Genomic DNA, 27,441 nt, shown 5'->3' with positions numbered 1-27,441 from the left:
CACTTGGTTTGGGTGGATTATGTTACCTATTACCTTTTTAAGTCTATTTGCACAAATTTTTGCCATTATTTTGTAATCACAATTTAGAAGGGTGATAGGTCTCCAATTTCTTAGTTGCGTTTTGTCTTCCTTTTTGTATATAAGGGAGACCTCACCTTTCTTCCAGGAGTTCGGTAGGGTTTTTGTATTAAAACCTCACTAAAAACATAAAATAAATCCTCCTGTAAAATATCATAAAAAACCTTATAAAATTCTATGGGTATACCATCAGGCCCCGGTACTTTACCAGACTTAAAGCTTCTTATGGTCTCAGATATCTCATCTTCAGTTAGACTCTGTAATAAAACATCTTGTGAGACAGGGTCTAAAACAGTTGTAATTTCATCCAAAGTACTTTTCATAAAATGGTCATCAACAGATTTTGTGTTAAAAAGCTCGGAATAAAATTCATGCACTTTAGCTAAAATACCCTCTATGTCTTGTTTACCTTCCATTGATTCAATAAAAACACGATTTTTCACCATACATTTAAAAAAATATCGTGAACAGGTTTCATTATTTTCAACATGTTGGACCTTTGCATGGAAAATTAACTCTTTACCTCTCTGTTCCAAGGTATGCTGAATTTCACTTTTTAAGTCACTAATTTGTTTATCTACTTCAATCTCATGGCTCTTCAATTTATATAAGGTCTCCAATCTAGTGTTGAGTTGCCAATAAAATTCTCTTTTCTCTCTAGCTTTCTGGACCCCAACCTTCATAAAAAAATCTCTTATGTTCTTTTTCATCTTTTCCCACCACCTACTTATAGGGATATGGGGGTCTCTTATTTTTTTAAAATGTAAATAAAATTCAGTAAAATCAGATAAAACTTGGGGGTCTTCTAAAAGGGAAATGTTTAACTTCCAGGTACCTTTTCCTTTTTTCTTAAAATCATTACATTTCACATAAAAGGATAAAAGTTTGTGATCAGAAAAAACATTAGATAAAAGCTCACATTTAAAAGGCAATACATTTTTAGAGCAGAAAATAAAATCAATCCTGGAGCTACAATTCACGTTGCTCCAGGTTACCCATTCCTCTGCAGGCAAGTCTTTATTACACTCCTTAAAAACATCTGTTAAATTAAAATCTTGTATGACATTTTTTAACATAAAAGACGTTTTATCATAATTCCTACTTGTGGAGCTTGAGAACCTTTTTTCTCCACCTAAAATGCAGTTAAAATCTCCTGATAAAATAAGAGGGACAGAATCATTAATAAATAAGGGTAACATATTCAACATATCAGCTCTTTCTTGCTTATCTGTGGCTCCATAAAAGTTTAAAAATTGCCATTTAAAACCATCAATAAAAGCTTTTACTAATAAAATTCTACCTGGTAAAACCTCTTGAACAGAGTCAATAAAAACATTCCCTTTAAAAAGAATGGCGACCCCTGCTGACCTGGACCCGTTTGATCCTGACCATACTGAGGGTCCATGTGCCCAATCAGTCTCATATTCTGTATAATTTAAACTGTGTGGGATGCAGCATTCCTGTAAAAAGAAAACTGTAGCTGTTAGAGAGGATAAAAAATCAAAGAGAGCAACTCTTCTGGTCTTAGTTTTCAACCCTCTAGCGTTAAGAGAAAAACCACTAATCCCTGCCATAAGAGAAAAAAAGGAAATTTAGCATTCTTTCAAACTCTTACCTCAGCTGGTTTATATTTCTATTCCAGGAGATGAGGGATCATTGATCGTCAACAGAGAGCCCGTCACGGAGGACTCCTCATCTGTTAGTGTCCCAGACCGTAGACCTCCCAGGATATACTCTTGTTCCATTCTGTCCAACTCTGCTTGGTCGTATTGCCTGCCTCTTTGCTCACGAACCCCCATTTGGACCCCTATCGAGGCACCATCTGGGGGAATCGTATCGAGCACATGCGTCTCAGACGTTGACCACTTATTTTCAGGAGTTTCCAGGATCACTGAGTCAGCCATCTCCTTCTCCCCCTCCATTTCTGAAGGGGGTGGGACATTGGCAACCTCCTCACCCTGTAAAGGCACCGTTTGAGGTTTCCCACTTCCATCCGGGGGTTCCGGTGGGGGTACTTCCTTAGGTGCCCTATCCACTCCGTGCAGCCTGCGTTTTTTTGGCCCAGACTGTTCGCGCCCTTGAGTATTCCCAGGAGGATTCGAAGGTGAGGATTGGCCTGTAGCACCCACCCTCGGTCCCTCCGCAGGGGTTTCTGTTTGTGGGTTACCACGCCGTTCCCTCTTTTGCTTCGAGTTTCCAACAGTACACCATGGCTCACCATCCTCGGTCGGTATTTCCATACTCTCCCCCTCATTCTCCTCCGCGGGCTTGTCCGAACCAGCCGAGGGTTGGTCAGGGGGTGAGGGCTTTTCTGGTTCAGGGGGTGAAGGTCTCTCTGTTTGCCCAGCTTGAGCTCTCTTTGAGGTATTCCTAAAAGGACAATGAGAAAAAGCATGACCTCTGGAAACACAGTTGCTACAAAAAATTCCAGTTGTACAATTTTCAGTTTTATGGTCTTTGCTCCCACAGGCTACACAAGTAATGTCACAGTTAGAATGGCCGTATTTTTTGCATTTCCTACAGAATGCTGGCATCCCATTAAAAAAGAGGTCACCATTCGTGTTTCCAATTCTAAAACGTGCTGGGGGAAGTCTTATACCCCCCGGACTTGAAGGGTCCTTAATACATGTCACCGTAAATTTCCACTTACACGCCCAAACTCCGCACTCATTCATAACTTTTCCATGGCTTACCACTTTGCTGAAATAATTGGATAAAAATGAAATAACATCGCTTTCTTTTGTATAAGGAGAGTAAATTTTAACAATTACAGTTTTTATCACATCTAATTCATGTTCGACAATTTTAACACCTTTAAAGATTGGCTTTCTCTGGTAAATTATATCAGGATCATTCATTTTACGGCAAAAATCTTGGTGGATACCTTTTTCAGTGAATGTGACATCGTATACACCACGCTTTGGGTAGTCTTGGATTGCCAGGATCTCGGATTTCTGGATTGAAAAAAATTTCACAAGAAGATCATCCACAATAAAACGTAAACCTCTGTTATCTTTACCTCCCTCATGGAAGTAAAACCGCACCGTATGCCGTAACCGGGCATAGGTCGGAATTTCACCTGGATCTGAATCCATGGTGAAACAAGGATTTCCGCAACAGGAAAACGGGGATTTCCGCAACCAATAATGGGGGATTTCCGCAACTAAGGAGTCGCTGAACAATCCTAGGACTGTACAGCTGGGATCGCAACCCGTTGCCCAGGGACTAAGCCCACCTCCTTATAGCAGCAAGGGCCTAAGCCCCACTACAAGAGTGGGACCCGAACCCAAGGCCAAGAGGCGGGGTACCCCAGGCACCTTCCAACTACAACCAATGCCAGTAAAACCAACACTAGATCGCAGCCAAAAGGCCGAGAAGCGATAACCAGAATTGGTTTCCGACTACGGTGCCACCCAAGGATTCTGAAAAGTCCATTTGTGGAGATGGCCACCTGGACTCCCGTTAAGAAGACATGCTGTCAACCTCTAGATCCCTCACATGCCTGCACTTTTCGGCTTGCTGCTGCTGCAATCCACGCGTTTTAGATCTGCATAACTCCACCTCTTTTAGCACAGTACCCTCAACCCCCGGCTGTTCCCACCCGCCTCAACACCGTTGGAAGGGAGGAGAACCAATTAAGGCGGGGGGGGGGGGTGGAACGAGCAGCTGTCTACCCTTAGCAGGAGGGTTGCTGATTAATTACCTCTCCTGCTGCTGCTGCTGCTGGCTGTCCAGCAGCAGACTGAAGGTGGCTGCTGCTGTGCGCAGGTATCTAAAGGCTCAGAGCCTATTATGACACGCGCAGCCAGCGTTCCATTGCCACATTCCGTCTACTGCAGGCGGGATACCTGGATGGCTGAATGTCACTGAGAAGCTCACAGAGACCGCCATAAGCAACAGTTTAAAAGAATGCCACAGACTAATCAACCAAACTTTTTGGGTTGGTTTCTCTTTTATAGTCTGCAGGCATTAAATGAAAGAAGTCAGTGTTCCAGCAGAGGGAGACAACGTTTCAGAAAAGGCATTGTAGCAAACCAAAAAAGAAATTTTAAGCGCAGCAGAGTAACCAGCTCACATACCTGTTAGCTCAGGTGAGTTTAAAAGGCTGCTGTTGATAACAAGGGCTTTTGCTAAATAGATGGTGTGTGTGCAACAATATACTGAAAGGTCAATTATATTGTGCAGCTTATCTCACCACCTGTAGTTATTTAGGTGAAAGCTCCAAAATGCTTGCCTAATATGTCTGTTTATCCAAAAGGAAGTATAGAGGGAGAGCTAGATAGATAGCATTGCATTACATTACATTACATGGCAATGCAATGCACAGTTGCTGAAGTTGAACCAAAATGAGCTTGTCATCTGGCTTCTGCAACTTTTAACATGAAAAATCCAATGAGGAGAAGAAAAGCAAAGCCAAAGAGTCCATCCCAAAATCCGACAAACAAGCAAAATGAACAAAAAGCATTGAATTCAATTCTTTCTGATTTTAGAAACTGCATTAAAGAAGGGGTGCACCGGTCCTGGAGATACTGCAATACCAGGTCAATGCGTGGAGTGGACAGAGCAAGCTCTTTTTCCATCTCCCTGTTCTAAAAATCCATTTAATATATGGTCCCCAGATAGGGGACGTATCAGATATTAAACTGATAAGAACAGATACTACACTTGATCTTAGCCAAAAGGCCGAGAAGCGATAACCAGAATTGGTTTCCGACTACGGTGCCACCCAAGGATTCTGAAAAGTCCATTTGTGGAGATGGCCACCTGGACTCCCGTTAAGAAGACATGCTGTCAACCTCTAGATCCCTCACATGCCTGCACTTTTCGGCTTGCTGCTGCTGCAATCCACGCGTTTTAGATCTGCATAACTCCACCTCTTTTAGCACAGTACCCTCAACCCCCGGCTGTTCCCACCCGCCTCAACACCGTTGGAAGGGAGGAGAACCAATTAAGGCGGGGGGGGGTGTGGAACGAGCAGCTGTCTACCCTTAGCAGGAGGGTTGCTGATTAATTACCTCTCCTGCTGCTGCTGCTGCTGGCTGTCCAGCAGCAGACTGAAGGTGGCTGCTGCTGTGCGCAGGTATATAAAGGCTCAGAGCCTATTATGACACGCGCAGCCAGCGTTCCATTGCCACATTCCGTCTACTGCAGGCGGGATACCTGGATGGCTGAATGTCACTGAGAAGCTCACAGAGACCGCCATAAGCAACAGTTTAAAAGAATGCCACAGACTAATCAACCAAACTTTTTGGGTTGGTTTCTCTTTTATAGTCTGCAGGCATTAAATGAAAGAAGTCAGTGTTCCAGCAGAGGGAGACAACGTTTCAGAAAAGGCATTGTAGCAAACCAAAAAAGAAATTTTAAGCGCAGCAGAGTAACCAGCTCACATACCTGTTAGCTCAGGTGAGTTTAAAAGGCTGCTGTTGATAACAAGGGCATTTGCTAAATAGATGGTGTGTGTGCAACAATATACTGAAAGGTCAATTATATTGTGCAGCTTATCTCACCACCTGTAGTTATTTAGGTGAAAGCTCCAAAATGCTTGCCTAATATGTCTGTTTATCCAAAAGGAAGTATAGAGGGAGAGCTAGATAGATAGCATTGCATTACATTACATTACATGGCAATGCAATGCACAGTTGCTGAAGTTGAACCAAAATGAGCTTGTCATCTGGCTTCTGCAACTTTTAACATGAAAAATCCAATGAGGAGAAGAAAAGCAAAGCCAAAGAGTCCATCCCAAAATCCGACAAACAAGCAAAATGAACAAAAAGCATTGAATTCAATTCTTTCTGATTTTAGAAACTGCATTAAAGAAGGGGTGCACCGGTCCTGGAGATACTGCAATACCAGGTCAATGCGTGGAGTGGACAGAGCAAGCTCTTTTTCCATCTCCCTGTTCTAAAAATCCATTTAATATATGGTCCCCAGATAGGGGACGTATCAGATATTAAACTGATAAGAACAGATACTACACTTGATCTTAGCCAAAAGGCCGAGAAGCGATAACCAGAATTGGTTTCCGACTACGGTGCCACCCAAGGATTCTGAAAAGTCCATTTGTGGAGATGGCCACCTGGACTCCCGTTAAGAAGACATGCTGTCAACCTCTAGATCCCTCACATGCCTGCACTTTTCGGCTTGCTGCTGCTGCAATCCACGCGTTTTAGATCTGCATAACTCCACCTCTTTTAGCACAGTACCCTCAACCCCCGGCTGTTCCCACCCGCCTCAACACCGTTGGAAGGGAGGAGAACCAATTAAGGCGGGGGGGGGGTGGAACGAGCAGCTGTCTACCCTTAGCAGGAGGGTTGCTGATTAATTACCTCTCCTGCTGCTGCTGCTGCTGGCTGTCCAGCAGCAGACTGAAGGTGGCTGCTGCTGTGCGCAGGTATATAAAGGCTCAGAGCCTATTATGACACGCGCAGCCAGCGTTCCATTGCCACATTCCGTCTACTGCAGGCGGGATACCTGGATGGCTGAATGTCACTGAGAAGCTCACAGAGACCGCCATAAGCAACAGTTTAAAAGAATGCCACAGACTAATCAACCAAACTTTTTGGGTTGGTTTCTCTTTTATAGTCTGCAGGCATTAAATGAAAGAAGTCAGTGTTCCAGCAGAGGGAGACAACGTTTCAGAAAAGGCATTGTAGCAAACCAAAAAAGAAATTTTAAGCGCAGCAGAGTAACCAGCTCACATACCTGTTAGCTCAGGTGAGTTTAAAAGGCTGCTGTTGATAACAAGGGCATTTGCTAAATAGATGGTGTGTGTGCAACAATATACTGAAAGGTCAATTATATTGTGCAGCTTATCTCACCACCTGTAGTTATTTCATAGAATCATAGAATCATAGAATCATAGAATGGTAGAGTTGGAAGGGACCTCCTGGGTCATCTGGTCCAACCCCCTGCTCAAAGCAGGATTCACTAAATCATCTCAGACAGATGTCTGTCCAGCCTCTGTTTGAAGACGTCCATTGAAGGGGAACTCACCACCTCTCGTGGCAGCCTGTTCCACTCATTAATCACCCTAACTGTCAAAAAGTTTTTTCTAATATCTAATCTGTGTCTCCTCCCATTTAGTTTCATCCCATTGCTTCTAGTCTTTCCTTGTGCAAATGAGAATAAAGATGATCCTTCTACAATGTGACAGCCCTTGACATATTTGTAGACAGCTATTAAGTCTCCTCTCAGTCTTCTTTTTTGCAAGCTAAACATTCCCAAATCCTGCAACCGTTCCTCATAGGACATGGTTTGCAGACCAGTCACCATTCTGGTCGCTCTTCTCTGAACTTGCTCCAGTTTGTCTATGTCTTTTTTAAAATGTGGTGCCCAAAACTGTACACAGTATTCCAGATGAGGTCTGACCAAAGAGGAGTAAAGACCGATAATGACTTCACGTGATCTAGACTGTATGCTTCTGTTAATACATCCCAGAATTGTATTTGCCTTTTTTGCTGCTGCATCACACTGTTGACTCATGTTCAGTCTATGATCTATTAGTATACCTAAGTCTTTTTCACATGTACTGTTGCTTAGCTCTATTCCTCCCATTCTGTATATGCTTTTTTCATTTTTATTGCCAAGATGTAGTACTTTGCATTTTTCCCTGTTAAAAACCATTCTGTTGGTTGCTGCCCACTGCTCCAGTTTATTTAGGTCTTTTTGAATCCTCTCTCTCTCTTCTCTAGTATTAGCTATCCCTCCTAGCTAATTTAGGTGAAAGCTCCAAAATGCTTGCCTAATATGTCTGTTTATCCAAAAGGAAGTATAGAGGGAGAGCTAGATAGATAGCATTGCATTACATTACATTACATGGCAATGCAATGCACAGTTGCTGAAGTTGAACCAAAATGAGCTTGTCATCTGGCTTCTGCAACTTTTAACATGAAAAATCCAATGAGGAGAAGAAAAGCAAAGCCAAAGAGTCCATCCCAAAATCCGACAAACAAGCAAAATGAACAAAAAGCATTGAATTCAATTCTTTCTGATTTTAGAAACTGCATTAAAGAAGGGGTGCACCGGTCCTGGAGATACTGCAATACCAGGTCAATGCGTGGAGTGGACAGAGCAAGCTCTTTTTCCATCTCCCTGTTCTAAAAATCCATTTAATATATGGTCCCCAGATAGGGGACGTATCAGATATTAAACTGATAAGAACAGATACTACACTTGATCTTAGCCAAAAGGCCGAGAAGCGATAACCAGAATTGGTTTCCGACTACGGTGCCACCCAAGGATTCTGAAAAGTCCATTTGTGGAGATGGCCACCTGGACTCCCGTTAAGAAGACATGCTGTCAACCTCTAGATCCCTCACATGCCTGCACTTTTCGGCTTGCTGCTGCTGCAATCCACGCGTTTTAGATCTGCATAACTCCACCTCTTTTAGCACAGTACCCTCAACCCCCGGCTGTTCCCACCAGCCTCAACACCGTTGGAAGGGAGGAGAACCAATTAAGGCGGGGGGGGGGGGGGTGGAACGAGCAGCTGTCTACCCTTAGCAGGAGGGTTGCTGATTAATTACCTCTCCTGCTGCTGCTGCTGCTGGCTGTCCAGCAGCAGACTGAAGGTGGCTGCTGCTGTGCGCAGGTATATAAAGGCTCAGAGCCTATTATGACACGCGCAGCCAGCGTTCCATTGCCACATTCCGTCTACTGCAGGCGGGATACCTGGATGGCTGAATGTCACTGAGAAGCTCACAGAGACCGCCATAAGCAACAGTTTAAAAGAATGCCACAGACTAATCAACCAAACTTTTTGGGTTGGTTTCTCTTTTATAGTCTGCAGGCATTAAATGAAAGAATTCAGTGTTCCAGCAGAGGGAGACAACGTTTCAGAAAAGGCATTGTAGCAAACCAAAAAAGAAATTTTAAGCGCAGCAGAGTAACCAGCTCACATACCTGTTAGCTCAGGTGAGTTTAAAAGGCTGCTGTTGATAACAAGGGCATTTGCTAAATAGATGGTGTGTGTGCAACAATATACTGAAAGGTCAATTATATTGTGCAGCTTATCTCACCACCTGTAGTTATTTAGGTGAAAGCTCCAAAATGCTTGCCTAATATGTCTGTTTATCCAAAAGGAAGTATAGAGGGAGAGCTAGATAGATAGCATTGCATTACATTACATTACATGGCAATGCAATGCACAGTTGCTGAAGTTGAACCAAAATGAGCTTGTCATCTGGCTTCTGCAACTTTTAACATGAAAAATCCAATGAGGAGAAGAAAAGCAAAGCCAAAGAGTCCATCCCAAAATCCGACAAACAAGCAAAATGAACAAAAAGCATTGAATTCAATTCTTTCTGATTTTAGAAACTGCATTAAAGAAGGGGTGCACCGGTCCTGGAGATACTGCAATACCAGGTCAATGCGTGGAGTGGACAGAGCAAGCTCTTTTTCCATCTCCCTGTTCTAAAAATGCATTTAATATATGGTCCCCAGATAGGGGACGTATCAGATATTAAACTGATAAGAACAGATACTATACTTGATCTTAGCCAAAAGGCCGAGAAGCGATAACCAGAATTGGTTTCCGACTACGGTGCCACCCAAGGATTCTGAAAAGTCCATTTGTGGACATGGCCACCTGGACTCCCGTTAAGAAGACATGCTGTCAACCTCTAGATCCCTCACATGCCTGCACTTTTCGGCTTGCTGCTGCTGCAATCCACGCGTTTTAGATCTGCATAACTCCACCTCTTTTAGCACAGTACCCTCAACCCCCGGCTGTTCCCACCCGCCTCAACACCGTTGGAAGGGAGGAGAACCAATTAAGGCGGGGGGGGGGTGGAACGAGCAGCTGTCTACCCTTAGCAGGAGGGTTGCTGATTAATTACCTCTCCTGCTGCTGCTGCTGCTGCTGGCTGTCCAGCAGCAGACTGAAGGTGGCTGCTGCTGTGCGCAGGTATATAAAGGCTCAGAGCCTATTATGACACGCGCAGCCAGCGTTCCATTGCCACATTCCGTCTACTGCAGGCGGGATACCTGGATGGCTGAATGTCAGTGAGAAGCTCACAGAGACCGCCATAAGCAACAGTTTAAAAGAATGCCACAGACTAATCAACCAAACTTTTTGGGTTGGTTTCTCTTTTATAGTCTGCAGGCATTAAATGAAAGAAGTCAGTGTTCCAGCAGAGGGAGACAACGTTTCAGAAAAGGCATTGTAGCAAACCAAAAAAGAAATTTTAAGCGCAGCAGAGTAACCAGCTCACATACCTGTTAGCTCAGGTGAGTTTAAAAGGCTGCTGTTGATAACAAGGGCATTTGCTAAATAGATGGTGTGTGTGCAACAATATACTGAAAGGTCAATTATATTGTGCAGCTTATCTCACCACCTGTAGTTATTTAGGTGAAAGCTCCAAAATGCTTGCCTAATATGTCTGTTTATCCAAAAGGAAGTATAGAGGGAGAGCTAGATAGATAGCATTGCATTACATTACATTACATGGCAATGCAATGCACAGTTGCTGAAGTTGAACCAAAATGAGCTTGTCATCTGGCTTCTGCAACTTTTAACATGAAAAATCCAATGAGGAGAAGAAAAGCAAAGCCAAAGAGTCCATCCCAAAATCCGACAAACAAGCAAAATGAACAAAAAGCATTGAATTCAATTCTTTCTGATTTTAGAAACTGCATTAAAGAAGGGGTGCACCGGTCCTGGAGATACTGCAATACCAGGTCAATGCGTGGAGTGGACAGAGCAAGCTCTTTTTCCATCTCCCTGTTCTAAAAATCCATTTAATATATGGTCCCCAGATAGGGGACGTATCAGATATTAAACTGATAAGAACAGATACTACACTTGATCTTAGCCAAAAGGCCGAGAAGCGATAACCAGAATTGGTTTCCGACTACGGTGCCACCCAAGGATTCTGAAAAGTCCATTTGTGGAGATGGCCACCTGGACTCCCGTTAAGAAGACATGCTGTCAACCTCTAGATCCCTCACATGCCTGCACTTTTCGGCTTGCTGCTGCTGCAATCCACGCGTTTTAGATCTGCATAACTCCACCTCTTTTAGCACAGTACCCTCAACCCCCGGCTGTTCCCACCCGCCTCAACACCGTTGGAAGGGAGGAGAACCAATTAAGGCAGGGGGGGGGGTGGAACGAGCAGCTGTCTACCCTTAGCAGGAGGGTTGCTGATTAATTACCTCTCCTGCTGCTGCTGCTGCTGGCTGTCCAGCAGCAGACTGAAGGTGGCTGCTGCTGTGCGCAGGTATATAAAGGCTCAGAGCCTATTATGACACGCGCAGCCAGCGTTCCATTGCCACATTCCGTCTACTGCAGGCGGGATACCTGGATGGCTGAATGTCACTGAGAAGCTCACAGAGACCGCCATAAGCAACAGTTTAAAATAATGCCACAGACTAATCAACCAAACTTTTTGGGTTGGTTTCTCTTTTATAGTCTGCAGGCATTAAATGAAAGAAGTCAGTGTTCCAGCAGAGGGAGACAACGTTTCAGAAAAGGCATTGTAGCAAACCAAAAAAGAAATTTTAAGCGCAGCAGAGTAACCAGCTCACATACCTGTTAGCTCAGGTGAGTTTAAAAGGCTGCTGTTGATAACAAGGGCATTTGCTAAATAGATGGTGTGTGTGCAACAATATACTGAAAGGTCAATTATATTGTGCAGCTTATCTCACCACCTGTAGTTATTTAGGTGAAAGCTCCAAAATGCTTGCCTAATATGTCTGTTTATCCAAAAGGAAGTATAGAGGGAGAGCTAGATAGATAGCATTGCATTACATTACATTACATGGCAATGCAATGCACAGTTGCTGAAGTTGAACCAAAATGAGCTTGTCATCTGGCTTCTGCAACTTTTAACATGAAAAATCCAATGAGGAGAAGAAAAGCAAAGCCAAAGAGTCCATCCCAAAATCCGACAAACAAGCAAAATGAACAAAAAGCATTGAATTCAATTCTTTCTGATTTTAGAAACTGCATTAAAGAAGGGGTGCACCGGTCCTGGAGATACTGCAATACCAGGTCAATGCGTGGAGTGGACAGAGCAAGCTCTTTTTCCATCTCCCTGTTCTAAAAATCCATTTAATATATGGTCCCCAGATAGGGGACGTATCAGATATTAAACTGATAAGAACAGATACTACACTTGATCTTAGCCAAAAGGCCGAGAAGCGATAACCAGAATTGGTTTCCGACTACGGTGCCACCCAAGGATTCTGAAAAGTCCATTTGTGGAGATGGCCACCTGGACTCCCGTTAAGAAGACATGCTGTCAACCTCTAGATCCCTCACATGCCTGCACTTTTCGGCTTGCTGCTGCTGCAATCCACGCGTTTTAGATCTGCATAACTCCACCTCTTTTAGCACAGTACCCTCAACCCCCGGCTGTTCCCACCCGCCTCAACACCGTTGGAAGGGAGGAGAACCAATTAAGGCGGGGGGGGGGTGGAACGAGCAGCTGTCTACCCTTAGCAGGAGGGTTGCTGATTAAATACCTCTCCTGCTGCTGCTGCTGCTGGCTGTCCAGCAGCAGACTGAAGGTGGCTGCTGCTGTGCGCAGGTATATAAAGGCTCAGAGCCTATTATGACACGCGCAGCCAGCGTTCCATTGCCACATTCCGTCTACTGCAGGCGGGATACCTGGATGGCTGAATGTCACTGAGAAGCTCACAGAGACCGCCATAAGCAACAGTTTAAAAGAATGCCACAGACTAATCAACCAAACTTTTTGGGTTGGTTTCTCTTTTATAGTCTGCAGGCATTAAATGAAAGAAGTCAGTGTTCCAGCAGAGGGAGACAACGTTTCAGAAAAGGCATTGTAGCAAACCAAAAAAGAAATTTTAAGCGCAGCAGAGTAACCAGCTCACATACCTGTTAGCTCAGGTGAGTTTAAAAGGCTGCTGTTGATAACAAGGGCATTTGCTAAATAGATGGTGTGTGTGCAACAATATACTGAAAGGTCAATTATATTGTGCAGCTTATCTCACCACCTGTAGTTATTTAGGTGAAAGCTCCAAAATGCTTGCCTAATATGTCTGTTTATCCAAAAGGAAGTATAGAGGGAGAGCTAGATAGATAGCATTGCATTACATTACATTACATGGCAATGCAATGCACAGTTGCTGAAGTTGAACCAAAATGAGCTTGTCATCTGGCTTCTGCAACTTTTAACATGAAAAATCCAATGAGGAGAAGAAAAGCAAAGCCAAAGAGTCCATCCCAAAATCCGACAAACAAGCAAAATGAACAAAAAGCATTGAATTCAATTCTTTCTGATTTTAGAAACTGCATTAAAGAAGGGGTGCACCGGTCCTGGAGATACTGCAATACCAGGTCAATGCGTGGAGTGGACAGAGCAAGCTCTTTTTCCATCTCCCTGTTCTAAAAATCCATTTAATATATGGTCCCCAGATAGGGGACGTATCAGATATTAAACTGATAAGAACAGATACTACACTTGATCTTAGCCAAAAGGCCGAGAAGCGATAACCAGAATTGGTTTCCGACTACGGTGCCACCCAAGGATTCTGAAAAGTCCATTTGTGGAGATGGCCACCTGGACTCCCGTTAAGAAGACATGCTGTCAACCTCTAGATCCCTCACATGCCTGCACTTTTCGGCTTGCTGCTGCTGCAATCCACGCGTTTTAGATCTGCATAACTCCACCTCTTTTAGCACAGTACCCTCAACCCCCGGCTGTTCCCACCCGCCTCAACACCGTTGGAAGGGAGGAGAACCAATTAAGGCGGGGGGGGGGTGGAACGAGCAGCTGTCTACCCTTAGCAGGAGGGTTGCTGATTAATTACCTCTCCTGCTGCTGCTGCTGCTGGCTGTCCAGCAGCAGACTGAAGGTGGCTGCTGCTGTGCGCAGGTATATAAAGGCTCAGAGCCTATTATGACACGCGCAGCCAGCGTTCCATTGCCACATTCCGTCTACTGCAGGCGGGATACCTGGATGGCTGAATGTCACTGAGAAGCTCACAGAGACCGCCATAAGCAACAGTTTAAAAGAATGCCACAGACTAATCAACCAAACTTTTTGGGTTGGTTTCTCTTTTATAGTCTGCAGGCATTAAATGAAAGAAGTCAGTGTTCCAGCAGAGGGAGACAACGTTTCAGAAAAGGCATTGTAGCAAACCAAAAAAGAAATTTTAAGCGCAGCAGAGTAACCAGCTCACATACCTGTTAGCTCAGGTGAGTTTAAAAGGCTGCTGTTGATAACAAGGGCATTTGCTAAATAGATGGTGTGTGTGCAACAATATACTGAAAGGTCAATTATATTGTGCAGCTTATCTCACCACCTGTAGTTATTTAGGTGAAAGCTCCAAAATGCTTGCCTAATATGTCTGTTTATCCAAAAGGAAGTATAGAGGGAGAGCTAGATAGATAGCATTGCCTTACATTACATTACATGGCAATGCAATGCACAGTTGCTGAAGTTGAACCAAAATGAGCTTGTCATCTGGCTTTTGCAACTTTTAACATGAAAAATCCAATGAGGAGAAGAAAAGCAAAGCCAAAGAGTCCATCCCAAAATCCGACAAACAAGCAAAATGAACAAAAAGCATTGAATTCAATTCTTTCTGATTTTAGAAACTGCATTAAAGAAGGGGTGCACCGGTCCTGGAGATACTGCAATACCAGGTCAATGCGTGGAGTGGACAGAGCAAGCTCTTTTTCCATCTCCCTGTTCTAAAAATCCATTTAATATATGGTCCCCAGATAGGGGACGTATCAGATATTAAACTGATAAGAACAGATACTACACTTGATCTTAGCCAAAAGGCCGAGAAGCGATAACCAGAATTGGTTTCCGACTACGGTGCCACCCAAGGATTCTGAAAAGTCCATTTGTGGAGATGGCCACCTGGACTCCCGTTAAGAAGACATGCTGTCAACCTCTAGATCCCTCACATGCCTGCACTTTTCGGCTTGCTGCTGCTGCAATCCACGCGTTTTAGATCTGCATAACTCCACCTCTTTTAGCACAGTACCCTCAACCCCCGGCTGTTCCCACCCGCCTCAACACCGTTGGAAGGGAGGAGAACCAATTAAGGCGGGGGGGGGGGTGGAACGAGCAGCTGTCTACCCTTAGCAGGAGGGTTGCTGATTAATTACCTCTCCTGCTGCTGCTGCTGCTGGCTGTCCAGCAGCAGACTGAAGGTGGCTGCTGCTGTGCGCAGGTATATAAAGGCTCAGAGCCTATTATGACACGCGCAGCCAGCGTTCCATTGCCACATTCCGTCTACTGCAGGCGGGATACCTGGATGGCTGAATGTCACTGAGAAGCTCACAGAGACCGCCATAAGCAACAGTTTAAAAGAATGCCACAGACTAATCAACCAAACTTTTTGGGTTGGTTTCTCTTTTATAGTCTGCAGGCATTAAATGAAAGAAGTCAGTGTTCCAGCAGAGGGAGACAACGTTTCAGAAAAGGCATTGTAGCAAACCAAAAAAGAAATTTTAAGCGCAGCAGAGTAACCAGCTCACATACCTGTTAGCTCAGGTGAGTTTAAAAGGCTGCTGTTGATAACAAGGGCATTTGCTAAATAGATGGTGTGTGTGCAACAATATACTGAAAGGTCAATTATATTGTGCAGCTTATCTCACCACCTGTAGTTATTTAGGTGAAAGCTCCAAAATGCTTGCCTAATATGTCTGTTTATCCAAAAGGAAGTATAGAGGGAGAGCTAGATAGATAGCATTGCATTACATTACATTACATGGCAATGCAATGCACAGTTGCTGAAGTTGAACCAAAATGAGCTTGTCATCTGGCTTCTGCAACTTTTAACATGAAAAATCCAATGAGGAGAAGAAAAGCAAAGCCAAAGAGTCCATCCCAAAATCCGACAAACAAGCAAAATGAACAAAAAGCATTGAATTCAATTCTTTCTGATTTTAGAAACTGCATTAAAGAAGGGGTGCACCGGTCCTGGAGATACTGCAATACCAGGTCAATGCGTGGAGTGGACAGAGCAAGCTCTTTTTCCATCTCCCTGTTCTAAAAATCCATTTAATATATGGTCCCCAGATAGGGGACGTATCAGATATTAAACTGATAAGAACAGATACTACACTTGATCTTAGCCAAAAGGCCGAGAAGCGATAACCAGAATTGGTTTCCGACTACGGTGCCACCCAAGGATTCTGAAAAGTCCATTTGTGGAGATGGCCACCTGGACTCCCGTTAAGAAGACATGCTGTCAACCTCTAGATCCCTCACATGCCTGCACTTTTCGGCTTGCTGCTGCTGCAATCCACGCGTTTTAGATCTGCATAACTCCACCTCTTTTAGCACAGTACCCTCAACCCCCGGCTGTTCCCACCCGCCTCAACACCGTTGGAAGGGAGGAGAACCAATTAAGGCGGGGGGGGTGGAACGAGCAGCTGTCTACCCTTAGCAGGAGGGTTGCTGATTAATTACCTCTCCTGCTGCTGCTGCTGCTGGCTGTCCAGCAGCAGACTGAAGGTGGCTGCTGCTGTGCGCAGGTATATAAAGGCTCAGAGCCTATTATGACACGCGCAGCCAGCGTTCCATTGCCACATTCCGTCTACTGCAGGCGGGATACCTGGATGGCTGAATGTCACTGAGAAGCTCACAGAGACCGCCATAAGCAACAGTTTAAAAGAATGCCACAGACTAATCAACCAAACTTTTTGGGTTGGTTTCTCTTTTATAGTCTGCAGGCATTAAATGAAAGAAGTCAGTGTTCCAGCAGAGGGAGACAACGTTTCAGAAAAGGCATTGTAGCAAACCAAAAAAGAAATTTTAAGCGCAGCAGAGTAACCAGCTCACATACCTGTTAGCTCAGGTGAGTTTAAAAGGCTGCTGTTGATAACAAGGGCATTTGCTAAATAGATGGTGTGTGTGCAACAATATACTGAAAGGTCAATTATATTGTGCAGCTTATCTCACCACCTGTAGTTATTTAGGTGAAAGCTCCAAAATGCTTGCCTAATATGTCTGTTTATCCAAAAGGAAGTATAGAGGGAGAGCTAGATAGATAGCATTGCATTACATTACATTACATGGCAATGCAATGCACAGTTGCTGAAGTTGAACCAAAATGAGCTTGTCATCTGGCTTCTGCAACTTTTAACATGAAAAATCCAATGAGGAGAAGAAAAGCAAAGCCAAAGAGTCCATCCCAAAATCCGACAAACAAGCAAAATGAACAAAAAGCATTGAATTCAATTCTTTCTGATTTTAGAAACTGCATTAAAGAAGGGGTGCACCGGTCCTGGAGATACTGCAATACCAGGTCAATGCGTGGAGTGGACAGAGCAAGCTCTTTTTCCATCTCCCTGTTCTAAAAATCCATTTAATATATGGTCCCCAGATAGGGGACGTATCAGATATTAAACTGATAAGAACAGATACTACACTTGATCTTAGCCAAAAGGCCGAGAAGCGATAACCAGAATTGGTTTCCGACTACGGTGCCACCCAAGGATTCTGAAAAGTCCATTTGTGGAGATGGCCACCTGGACTCCCGTTAAGAAGACATGCTGTCAACCTCTAGATCCCTCACATGCCTGCACTTTTCGGCTTGCTGCTGCTGCAATCCACGCGTTTTAGATCTGCATAACTCCACCTCTTTTAGCACAGTACCCTCAACCCCCGGCTGTTCCCACCCGCCTCAACACCGTTGGAAGGGAGGAGAACCAATTAAGGCGGGGGGGGTGGAACGAGCAGCTGTCTACCCTTAGCAGGAGGGTTGCTGATTAATTACCTCTCCTGCTGCTGCTGCTGCTGGCTGTCCAGCAGCAGACTGAAGGTGGCTGCTGCTGTGCGCAGGTATATAAAGGCTCAGAGCCTATTATGACACGCGCAGCCAGCGTTCCATTGCCACATTCCGTCTACTGCAGGCGGGATACCTGGATGGCTGAATGTCACTGAGAAGCTCACAGAGACCGCCATAAGCAACAGTTTAAAAGAATGCCACAGACTAATCAACCAAACTTTTTGGGTTGGTTTCTCTTTTATAGTCTGCAGGCATTAAATGAAAGAAGTCAGTGTTCCAGCAGAGGGAGACAACGTTTCAGAAAAGGCATTGTAGCAAACCAAAAAAGAAATTTTAAGCGCAGCAGAGTAACCAGCTCACATACCTGTTAGCTCAGGTGAGTTTAAAAGGCTGCTGTTGATAACAAGGGCATTTGCTAAATAGATGGTGTGTGTGCAACAATATACTGAAAGGTCAATTATATTGTGCAGCTTATCTCACCACCTGTAGTTATTTAGGTGAAAGCTCCAAAATGCTTGCCTAATATGTCTGTTTATCCAAAAGGAAGTATAGAGGGAGAGCTAGATAGATAGCATTGCATTACATTACATTACATGGCAATGCAATGCACAGTTGCTGAAGTTGAACCAAAATGAGCTTGTCATCTGGCTTCTGCAACTTTTAACATGAAAAATCCAATGAGGAGAAGAAAAGCAAAGCCAAAGAGTCCATCCCAAAATCCGACAAACAAGCAAAATGAACAAAAAGCATTGAATTCAATTCTTTCTGATTTTAGAAACTGCATTAAAGAAGGGGTGCACCGGTCCTGGAGATACTGCAATACCAGGTCAATGCGTGGAGTGGACAGAGCAAGCTCTTTTTCCATCTCCCTGTTCTAAAAATCCATTTAATATATGGTCCCCAGATAGGGGACGTATCAGATATTAAACTGATAAGAACAGATACTACACTTGATCTTAGCCAAAAGGCCGAGAAGCGATAACCAGAATTGGTTTCCGACTACGGTGCCACCCAAGGATTCTGAAAAGTCCATTTGTGGAGATGGCCACCTGGACTCCCGTTAAGAAGACATGCTGTCAACCTCTAGATCCCTCACATGCCTGCACTTTTCGGCTTGCTGCTGCTGCAATCCACGCGTTTTAGATCTGCATAACTCCACCTCTTTTAGCACAGTACCCTCAACCCCCGGCTGTTCCCACCCGCCTCAACACCGTTGGAAGGGAGGAGAACCAATTAAGGCGGGGGGGGGTGGAACGAGCAGCTGTCTACCCTTAGCAGGAGGGTTGCTGATTAATTACCTCTCCTGCTGCTGCTGCTGCTGCTGGCTGTCCAGCAGCAGACTGAAGGTGGCTGCTGCTGTGCGCAGGTATATAAAGGCTCAGAGCCTATTATGACACGCGCAGCCAGCGTTCCATTGCCACATTCCGTCTACTGCAGGCGGGATACCTGGATGGCTGAATGTCACTGAGAAGCTCACAGAGACCGCCATAAGCAACAGTTTAAAAGAATGCCACAGACTAATCAACCAAACTTTTTGGGTTGGTTTCTCTTTTATAGTCTGCAGGCATTAAATGAAAGAAGTCAGTGTTCCAGCAGAGGGAGACAACGTTTCAGAAAAGGCATTGTAGCAAACCAAAAAAGAAATTTTAAGCGCAGCAGAGTAACCAGCTCACATACCTGTTAGCTCAGGTGAGTTTAAAAGGCTGCTGTTGATAACAAGGGCATTTGCTAAATAGATGGTGTGTGTGCAACAATATACTGAAAGGTCAATTATATTGTGCAGCTTATCTCACCACCTGTAGTTATTTAGGTGAAAGCTCCAAAATGCTTGCCTAATATGTCTGTTTATCCAAAAGGAAGTATAGAGGGAGAGCTAGATAGATAGCATTGCATTACATTACATTACATGGCAATGCAATGCACAGTTGCTGAAGTTGAACCAAAATGAGCTTGTCATCTGGCTTCTGCAACTTTTAACATGAAAAATCCAATGAGGAGAAGAAAAGCAAAGCCAAAGAGTCCATCCCAAAATCCGACAAACAAGCAAAATGAACAAAAAGCATTGAATTCAATTCTTTCTGATTTTAGAAACTGCATTAAAGAAGGGGTGCACCGGTCCTGGAGATACTGCAATACCAGGTCAATGCGTGGAGTGGACAGAGCAAGCTCTTTTTCCATCTCCCTGTTCTAAAAATCCATTTAATATATGGTCCCCAGATAGGGGACGTATCAGATATTAAACTGATAAGAACAGATACTACACTTGATCTTAGCCAAAAGGCCGAGAAGCGATAACCAGAATTGGTTTCCGACTACGGTGCCACCCAAGGATTCTGAAAAGTCCATTTGTGGAGATGGCCACCTGGACTCCCGTTAAGAAGACATGCTGTCAACCTCTAGATCCCTCACATGCCTGCACTTTTCGGCTTGCTGCTGCTGCAATCCACGCGTTTTAGATCTGCATAACTCCACCTCTTTTAGCACAGTACCCTCAACCCCCGGCTGTTCCCACCCGCCTCAACACCGTTGGAAGGGAGGAGAACCAATTAAGGCGGGGGGGGGGGTGGAACGAGCAGCTGTCTACCCTTAGCAGGAGGGTTGCTGATTAATTACCTCTCCTGCTGCTGCTGCTGCTGGCTGTCCAGCAGCAGACTGAAGGTGGCTGCTGCTGTGCGCAGGTATATAAAGGCTCAGAGCCTATTATGACACGCGCAGCCAGCGTTCCATTGCCACATTCCGTCTACTGCAGGCGGGATACCTGGATGGCTGAATGTCACTGAGAAGCTCACAGAGACCGCCATAAGCAACAGTTTAAAAGAATGCCACAGACTAATCAACCAAACTTTTTGGGTTGGTTTCTCTTTTATAGTCTGCAGGCATTAAATGAAAGAAGTCAGTGTTCCAGCAGAGGGAGACAACGTTTCAGAAAAGGCATTGTAGCAAACCAAAAAAGAAATTTTAAGTGCAGCAGAGTAACCAGCTCACATACCTGTTAGCTCAGGTGAGTTTAAAAGGCTGCTGTTGATAACAAGGGCATTTGCTAAATAGATGGTGTGTGTGCAACAATATACTGAAAGGTCAATTATATTGTGCAGCTTATCTCACCACCTGTAGTTATTTAGGTGAAAGCTCCAAAATGCTTGCCTAATATGTCTGTTTATCCAAAAGGAAGTATAGAGGGAGAGCTAGATAGATAGCATTGCATTACATTACAATACATGGCAATGCAATGCACAGTTGCTGAAGTTGAACCAAAATGAGCTTGTCATCTGGCTTCTGCAACTTTTAACATGAAAAATCCAATGAGGAGAAGAAAAGCAAAGCCAAAGAGTCCATCCCAAAATCCGACAAACAAGCAAAATGAACAAAAAGCATTGAATTCAATTCTTTCTGATTTTAGAAACTGCATTAAAGAAGGGGTGCACCGGTCCTGGAGATACTGCAATACCAGGTCAATGCGTGGAGTGGACAGAGCAAGCTCTTTTTCCATCTCCCTGTTCTAAAAATCCATTTAATATATGGTCCCCAGATAGGGGACGTATCAGATATTAAACTGATAAGAACAGATACTACACTTGATCTTAGCCAAAAGGCCGAGAAGCGATAACCAGAATTGGTTTCCGACTACGGTGCCACCCAAGGATTCTGAAAAGTCCATTTGTGGAGATGGCCACCTGGACTCCCGTTAAGAAGACATGCTGTCAACCTCTAGATCCCTCACATGCCTGCACTTTTCGGCTTGCTGCTGCTGCAATCCACGCGTTTTAGATCTGCATAACTCCACCTCTTTTAGCACAGTACCCTCAACCCCCGGCTGTTCCCACCCGCCTCAACACCGTTGGAAGGGAGGAGAACCAATTAAGGCGGGGGGGGGGTGGAACGAGCAGCTGTCTACCCTTAGCAGGAGGGTTGCTGATTAATTACCTCTCCTGCTGCTGCTGCTGCTGGCTGTCCAGCAGCAGACTGAAGGTGGCTGCTGCTGTGCGCAGGTATATAAAGGCTCAGAGCCTATTATGACACGCGCAGCCAGCGTTCCATTGCCACATTCCGTCTACTGCAGGCGGGATACCTGGATGGCTGAATGTCACTGAGAAGCTCACAGAGACCGCCATAAGCAACAGTTTAAAAGAATGCCACAGACTAATCAACCAAACTTTTTGGGTTGGTTTCTCTTTTATAGTCTGCAGGCATTAAATGAAAGAAGTCAGTGTTCCAGCAGAGGGAGACAACGTTTCAGAAAAGGCATTGTAGCAAACCAAAAAAGAAATTTTAAGCGCAGCAGAGTAACCAGCTCACATACCTGTTAGCTCAGGTGAGTTTAAAAGGCTGCTGTTGATAACAAGGGCATTTGCTAAATAGATGGTGTGTGTGCAACAATATACTGAAAGGTCAATTATATTGTGCAGCTTATCTCACCACCTGTAGTTATTTAGGTGAAAGCTCCAAAATGCTTGCCTAATATGTCTGTTTATCCAAAAGGAAGTATAGAGGGAGAGCTAGATAGATAGCATTGCATTACATTACATTACATGGCAATGCAATGCACAGTTGCTGAAGTTGAACCAAAATGAGCTTGTCATCTGGCTTCTGCAACTTTTAACATGAAAAATCCAATGAGGAGAAGAAAAGCAAAGCCAAAGAGTCCATCCCAAAATCCGACAAACAAGCAAAATGAACAAAAAGCATTGAATTCAATTCTTTCTGATTTTAGAAACTGCATTAAAGAAGGGGTGCACCGGTCCTGGAGATACTGCAATACCAGGTCAATGCGTGGAGTGGACAGAGCAAGCTCTTTTTCCATCTCCCTGTTCTAAAAATCCATTTAATATATGGTCCCCAGATAGGGGACGTATCAGATATTAAACTGATAAGAACAGATACTACACTTGATCTTAGCCAAAAGGCCGAGAAGCGATAACCAGAATTGGTTTCCGACTACGGTGCCACCCAAGGATTCTGAAAAGTCCATTTGTGGAGATGGCCACCTGGACTCCCGTTAAGAAGACATGCTGTCAACCTCTAGATCCCTCACATGCCTGCACTTTTCGGCTTGCTGCTGCTGCAATCCACGCGTTTTAGATCTGCATAACTCCACCTCTTTTAGCACAGTACCCTCAACCCCCGGCTGTTCCCACCCGCCTCAACACCGTTGGAAGGGAGGAGAACCAATTAAGGCGGGGGGGGGTGGAACGAGCAGCTGTCTACCCTTAGCAGGAGGGTTGCTGATTAATTACCTCTCCTGCTGCTGCTGCTGCTGGCTGTCCAGCAGCAGACTGAAGGTGGCTGCTGCTGTGCGCAGGTATATAAAGGCTCAGAGCCTATTATGACACGCGCAGCCAGCGTTCCATTGCCACATTCCGTCTACTGCAGGCGGGATACCTGGATGGCTGAATGTCACTGAGAAGCTCACAGAGACCGCCATAAGCAACAGTTTAAAAGAATGCCACAGACTAATCAACCAAACTTTTTGGGTTGGTTTCTCTTTTATAGTCTGCAGGCATTAAATGAAAGAAGTCAGTGTTCCAGCAGAGGGAGACAACGTTTCAGAAAAGGCATTGTAGCAAACCAAAAAAGAAATTTTAAGCGCAGCAGAGTAACCAGCTCACATACCTGTTAGCTCAGGTGAGTTTAAAAGGCTGCTGTTGATAACAAGGGCATTTGCTAAATAGATGGTGTGTGTGCAACAATATACTGAAAGGTCAATTATATTGTGCAGCTTATCTCACCACCTGTAGTTATTTAGGTGAAAGCTCCAAAATGCTTGCCTAATATGTCTGTTTATCCAAAAGGAAGTATAGAGGGAGAGCTAGATAGATAGCATTGCATTACATTACATTACATGGCAATGCAATGCACAGTTGCTGAAGTTGAACCAAAATGAGCTTGTCATCTGGCTTCTGCAACTTTTAACATGAAAAATCCAATGAGGAGAAGAAAAGCAAAGCCAAAGAGTCCATCCCAAAATCCGACAAACAAGCAAAATGAACAAAAAGCATTGAATTCAATTCTTTCTGATTTTAGAAACTGCATTAAAGAAGGGGTGCACCGGTCCTGGAGATACTGCAATACCAGGTCAATGCGTGGAGTGGACAGAGCAAGCTCTTTTTCCATCTCCCTGTTCTAAAAATCCATTTAATATATGGTCCCCAGATAGGGGACGTATCAGATATTAAACTGATAAGAACAGATACTACACTTGATCTTAGCCAAAAGGCCAAGAAGCGATAACCAGAATTGGTTTCCGACTACGGTGCCACCCAAGGATTCTGAAAAGTCCATTTGTGGAGATGGCCACCTGGACTCCCGTTAAGAAGACATGCTGTCAACCTCTAGATCCCTCACATGCCTGCACTTTTCGGCTTGCTGCTGCTGCAATCCACGCGTTTTAGATCTGCATAACTCCACCTCTTTTAGCACAGTACCCTCAACCCCCGGCTGTTCCCACCCGCCTCAACACCGTTGGAAGGGAGGAGAACCAATTAAGGCCGGGGGGGTGGGGGTGGAACGAGCAGCTGTCTACCCTTAGCAGGAGGGTTGCTGATTAATTACCTCTCCTGCTGCTGTTGCTGCTGGCTGTCCAGCAGCAGACTGAAGGTGGCTGCTGCTGTGCGCAGGTATATAAAGGCTCAGAGCCTATTATGACACGCGCAGCCAGCGTTCCATTGCCACATTCCGTCTACTGCAGGCGGGATACCTGGATGGCTGAATGTCACTGAGAAGCTCACAGAGACCGCCATATGCAACAGTTTCAAAGAATGCCACAGACTAATCAACCAAACTTTTTGGGTTGGTTTCTCTTTTATAGTCTGCAGGCATTAAATGAAAGAAGTCAGTGTTCCAGCAGAGGGAGACAACGTTTCAGAAAAGGCATTGTAGCAAACCAAAAAAGAAATTTTAAGCGCAGCAGAGTAACCAGCTCACATACCTGTTAGCTCAGGTGAGTTTAAAAGGCTGCTGTTGATAACAAGGGCATTTGCTAAATAGATGGTGTGTGTGCAACAATATACTGAAAGGTCAATTATATTGTGCAGCTTATCTCACCACCTGTAGTTATTTAGGTGAAAGCTCCAAAATGCTTGCCTAATATGTCTGTTTATCCAAAAGGAAGTATAGAGGGAGAGCTAGATAGATAGCATTGCATTACATTACATTACATGGCAATGCAATGCACAGTTGCTGAAGTTGAACCAAAATGAGCTTGTCATCTGGCTTCTGCAACTTTTAACATGAAAAATCCAATGAGGAGAAGAAAAGCAAAGCCAAAGAGTCCATCCCAAAATCCGACAAACAAGCAAAATGAACAAAAAGCATTGAATTCAATTCTTTCTGATTTTAGAAACTGCATTAAAGAAGGGGTGCACCGGTCCTGGAGATACTGCAATACCAGGTCAATGCGTGGAGTGGACAGAGCAAGCTCTTTTTCCATCTCCCTGTTCTAAAAATCCATTTAATATATGGTCCCCAGATAGGGGACGTATCAGATATTAAACTGATAAGAACAGATACTACACTTGATCTTAGCCAAAAGGCCGAGAAGCGATAACCAGAATTGGTTTCCGACTACGGTGCCACCCAAGGATTCTGAAAAGTCCATTTGTGGAGATGGCCACCTGGACTCCCGTTAAGAAGACATGCTGTCAACCTCTAGATCCCTCACATGCCTGCACTTTTCGGCTTGCTGCTGCTGCAATCCACGCGTTTTAGATCTGCATAACTCCACCTCTTTTAGCACAGTACCCTCAACCCCCGGCTGTTCCCACCCGCCTCAACACCGTTGGAAGGGAGGAGAACCAATTAAGGCGGGGGGGGTGGAACGAGCAGCTGTCTACCCTTAGCAGGAGGGTTGCTGATTAATTACCTCTCCTGCTGCTGCTGCTGCTGGCTGTCCAGCAGCAGACTGAAGGTGGCTGCTGCTGTGCGCAGGTATATAAAGGCTCAGAGCCTATTATGACACGCGCAGCCAGCGTTCCATTGCCTCATTCCGTCTACTGCAGGCGGGATACCTGGATGGCTGAATGTCACTGAGAAGCTCACAGAGACCGCCATAAGCAACAGTTTAAAAGAATGCCACAGACTAATCAACCAAACTTTTTGGGTTGGTTTCTCTTTTATAGTCTGCAGGCATTAAATGAAAGAAGTCAGTGTTCCAACAGAGGGAGACAACGTTTCAGAAAAGGCATTGTAGCAAACCAAAAAAGAAATTTTAAGCGCAGCAGAGTAACCAGCTCACATACCTGTTAGCTCAGGTGAGTTTAAAAGGCTGCTGTTGATAACAAGGGCATTTGCTAAATAGATGGTGTGTGTGCAACAATATACTGAAAGGTCAATTATATTGTGCAGCTTATCTCACCACCTGTAGTTATTTAGGTGAAAGCTCCAAAATGCTTGCCTAATATGTCTGTTTATCCAAAAGGAAGTATAGAGGGAGAGCTAGATAGATAGCATTGCATTATATTACATTACATGGCAATGCAATGCACAGTTGCTGAAGTTGAACCAAAATGAGCTTGTCATCTGGCTTCTGCAACTTTTAACATGAAAAATCCAATGAAGAGAAGAAAAGCAAAGCCAAAGAGTCCATCCCAAAATCCGACAAAGAAGCAAAATGAACAAAAAGCATTGAATTCAATTCTTTCTGATTTTAGAAACTGCATTAAAGAAGGGGTGCACCGGTCCTGGAGATACTGCAATACCAGGTCAATGCGTGGAGTGGACAGAGCAAGCTCTTTTTCCATCTCCCTGTTCTAAAAATCCATTTAATATATGGTCCCCAGATAGGGGACGTATCAGATATTAAACTGATAAGAACAGATACTACACTTGATCTTAGCCAAAAGGCCGAGAAGCGATAACCAGAATTGGTTTCCGACTACGGTGCCACCCAAGGATTCTGAAAAGTCCATTTGTGGAGATGGCCACCTGGACTCCCGTTAAGAAGACATGCTGTCAACCTCTAGATCCCTCACATGCCTGCACTTTTCGGCTTGCTGCTGCTGCAATCCACGCGTTTTAGATCTGCATAACTCCACCTCTTTTAGCACAGTACCCTCAACCCCCGGCTGTTCCCACCCGCCTCAACACCGTTGGAAGGGAGGAGAACCAATTAAGGCGGGGGGGGTGGAACGAGCAGCTGTCTACCCTTAGCAGGAGGGTTGCTGATTAATTACCTCTCCTGCTGCTGCTGCTGCTGGCTGTCCAGCAGCAGACTGAAGGTGGCTGCTGCTGTGCGCAGGTATATAAAGGCTCAGAGCCTATTATGACACGCGCAGCCAGCGTTCCATTGCCACATTCCGTCTACTGCAGGCGGGATACCTGGATGGCTGAATGTCACTGAGAAGCTCACAGAGACCGCCATAAGCAACAGTTTAAAAGAATGCCACAGACTAATCAACCAAACTTTTTGGGTTGGTTTCTCTTTTATAGTCTGCAGGCATTAAATGAAAGAAGTCAGTGTTCCAGCAGAGGGAGACAACGTTTCAGAAAAGGCATTGTAGCAAACCAAAAAAGAAATTTTAAGCGCAGCAGAGTAACCAGCTCACATACCTGTTAGCTCAGGTGAGTTTAAAAGGCTGCTGTTGATAACAAGGGCATTTGCTAAATAGATGGTGTGTGTGCAACAATATACTGAAAGGTCAATTATATTGTGCA

At 44.5% G+C, this 27,441-nt stretch overlaps 17 non-coding genes across 17 annotated transcripts; all 17 read right to left on the bottom strand.

The window, feature by feature from the left end:
- Nucleotides 1-4,582: 4,582 nt before the first annotated feature.
- LOC141237179 (U2 spliceosomal RNA) lies at nt 4,583-4,773 on the bottom strand. The gene has a single exon (XR_012302738.1). It is a non-coding gene; the product is annotated as a U2 spliceosomal RNA (small nuclear RNA).
- Nucleotides 4,774-5,894: 1,121 nt separating this feature from the next.
- Nucleotides 5,895-6,085, bottom strand: LOC141237178 (U2 spliceosomal RNA). Its single transcript, XR_012302737.1, has one exon. It is a non-coding gene; the product is annotated as a U2 spliceosomal RNA (small nuclear RNA).
- A 2,004-nt stretch (nt 6,086-8,089) lies between these two features.
- Nucleotides 8,090-8,280, bottom strand: LOC141237177 (U2 spliceosomal RNA). The gene has a single exon (XR_012302736.1). It is a non-coding gene; the product is annotated as a U2 spliceosomal RNA (small nuclear RNA).
- A 1,124-nt stretch (nt 8,281-9,404) lies between these two features.
- Nucleotides 9,405-9,595, bottom strand: LOC141237299 (U2 spliceosomal RNA). Its single transcript, XR_012302855.1, has one exon. It is a non-coding gene; the product is annotated as a U2 spliceosomal RNA (small nuclear RNA).
- A 1,123-nt stretch (nt 9,596-10,718) lies between these two features.
- Nucleotides 10,719-10,909, bottom strand: LOC141237176 (U2 spliceosomal RNA). The gene has a single exon (XR_012302735.1). It is a non-coding gene; the product is annotated as a U2 spliceosomal RNA (small nuclear RNA).
- Nucleotides 10,910-12,030: 1,121 nt separating this feature from the next.
- LOC141237175 (U2 spliceosomal RNA) lies at nt 12,031-12,221 on the bottom strand. The gene has a single exon (XR_012302734.1). It is a non-coding gene; the product is annotated as a U2 spliceosomal RNA (small nuclear RNA).
- A 1,120-nt stretch (nt 12,222-13,341) lies between these two features.
- Nucleotides 13,342-13,532, bottom strand: LOC141237174 (U2 spliceosomal RNA). Its single transcript, XR_012302733.1, has one exon. It is a non-coding gene; the product is annotated as a U2 spliceosomal RNA (small nuclear RNA).
- Nucleotides 13,533-14,652: 1,120 nt separating this feature from the next.
- On the bottom strand, nt 14,653-14,843 carry LOC141237173 (U2 spliceosomal RNA). Its single transcript, XR_012302732.1, has one exon. It is a non-coding gene; the product is annotated as a U2 spliceosomal RNA (small nuclear RNA).
- A 1,121-nt stretch (nt 14,844-15,964) lies between these two features.
- LOC141237171 (U2 spliceosomal RNA) lies at nt 15,965-16,155 on the bottom strand. The gene has a single exon (XR_012302730.1). It is a non-coding gene; the product is annotated as a U2 spliceosomal RNA (small nuclear RNA).
- A 1,118-nt stretch (nt 16,156-17,273) lies between these two features.
- Nucleotides 17,274-17,464, bottom strand: LOC141237170 (U2 spliceosomal RNA). Its single transcript, XR_012302729.1, has one exon. It is a non-coding gene; the product is annotated as a U2 spliceosomal RNA (small nuclear RNA).
- A 1,118-nt stretch (nt 17,465-18,582) lies between these two features.
- LOC141237169 (U2 spliceosomal RNA) lies at nt 18,583-18,773 on the bottom strand. Its single transcript, XR_012302728.1, has one exon. It is a non-coding gene; the product is annotated as a U2 spliceosomal RNA (small nuclear RNA).
- Nucleotides 18,774-19,895: 1,122 nt separating this feature from the next.
- LOC141237168 (U2 spliceosomal RNA) lies at nt 19,896-20,086 on the bottom strand. Its single transcript, XR_012302727.1, has one exon. It is a non-coding gene; the product is annotated as a U2 spliceosomal RNA (small nuclear RNA).
- Nucleotides 20,087-21,207: 1,121 nt separating this feature from the next.
- LOC141237167 (U2 spliceosomal RNA) lies at nt 21,208-21,398 on the bottom strand. Its single transcript, XR_012302726.1, has one exon. It is a non-coding gene; the product is annotated as a U2 spliceosomal RNA (small nuclear RNA).
- Nucleotides 21,399-22,518: 1,120 nt separating this feature from the next.
- Nucleotides 22,519-22,709, bottom strand: LOC141237166 (U2 spliceosomal RNA). Its single transcript, XR_012302725.1, has one exon. It is a non-coding gene; the product is annotated as a U2 spliceosomal RNA (small nuclear RNA).
- A 1,119-nt stretch (nt 22,710-23,828) lies between these two features.
- Nucleotides 23,829-24,019, bottom strand: LOC141237231 (U2 spliceosomal RNA). Its single transcript, XR_012302788.1, has one exon. It is a non-coding gene; the product is annotated as a U2 spliceosomal RNA (small nuclear RNA).
- Nucleotides 24,020-25,143: 1,124 nt separating this feature from the next.
- LOC141237165 (U2 spliceosomal RNA) lies at nt 25,144-25,334 on the bottom strand. The gene has a single exon (XR_012302724.1). It is a non-coding gene; the product is annotated as a U2 spliceosomal RNA (small nuclear RNA).
- Nucleotides 25,335-26,452: 1,118 nt separating this feature from the next.
- On the bottom strand, nt 26,453-26,643 carry LOC141237164 (U2 spliceosomal RNA). Its single transcript, XR_012302723.1, has one exon. It is a non-coding gene; the product is annotated as a U2 spliceosomal RNA (small nuclear RNA).
- Nucleotides 26,644-27,441: the final 798 nt, after the last annotated feature.

This window comes from Phyllobates terribilis, unplaced genomic scaffold (assembly GCF_046119375.1).
Source record: "Phyllobates terribilis strain yellow unplaced genomic scaffold, ASM4611937v1 Scaffold_729__1_contigs__length_748246, whole genome shotgun sequence".
NCBI classification, from domain to species: Eukaryota; Metazoa; Chordata; class Amphibia; order Anura; family Dendrobatidae; genus Phyllobates; species Phyllobates terribilis.
The sequence above is the reverse complement of the archived record's forward strand: the minus strand, read 5'-3'. Positions and strand labels throughout refer to the sequence as shown.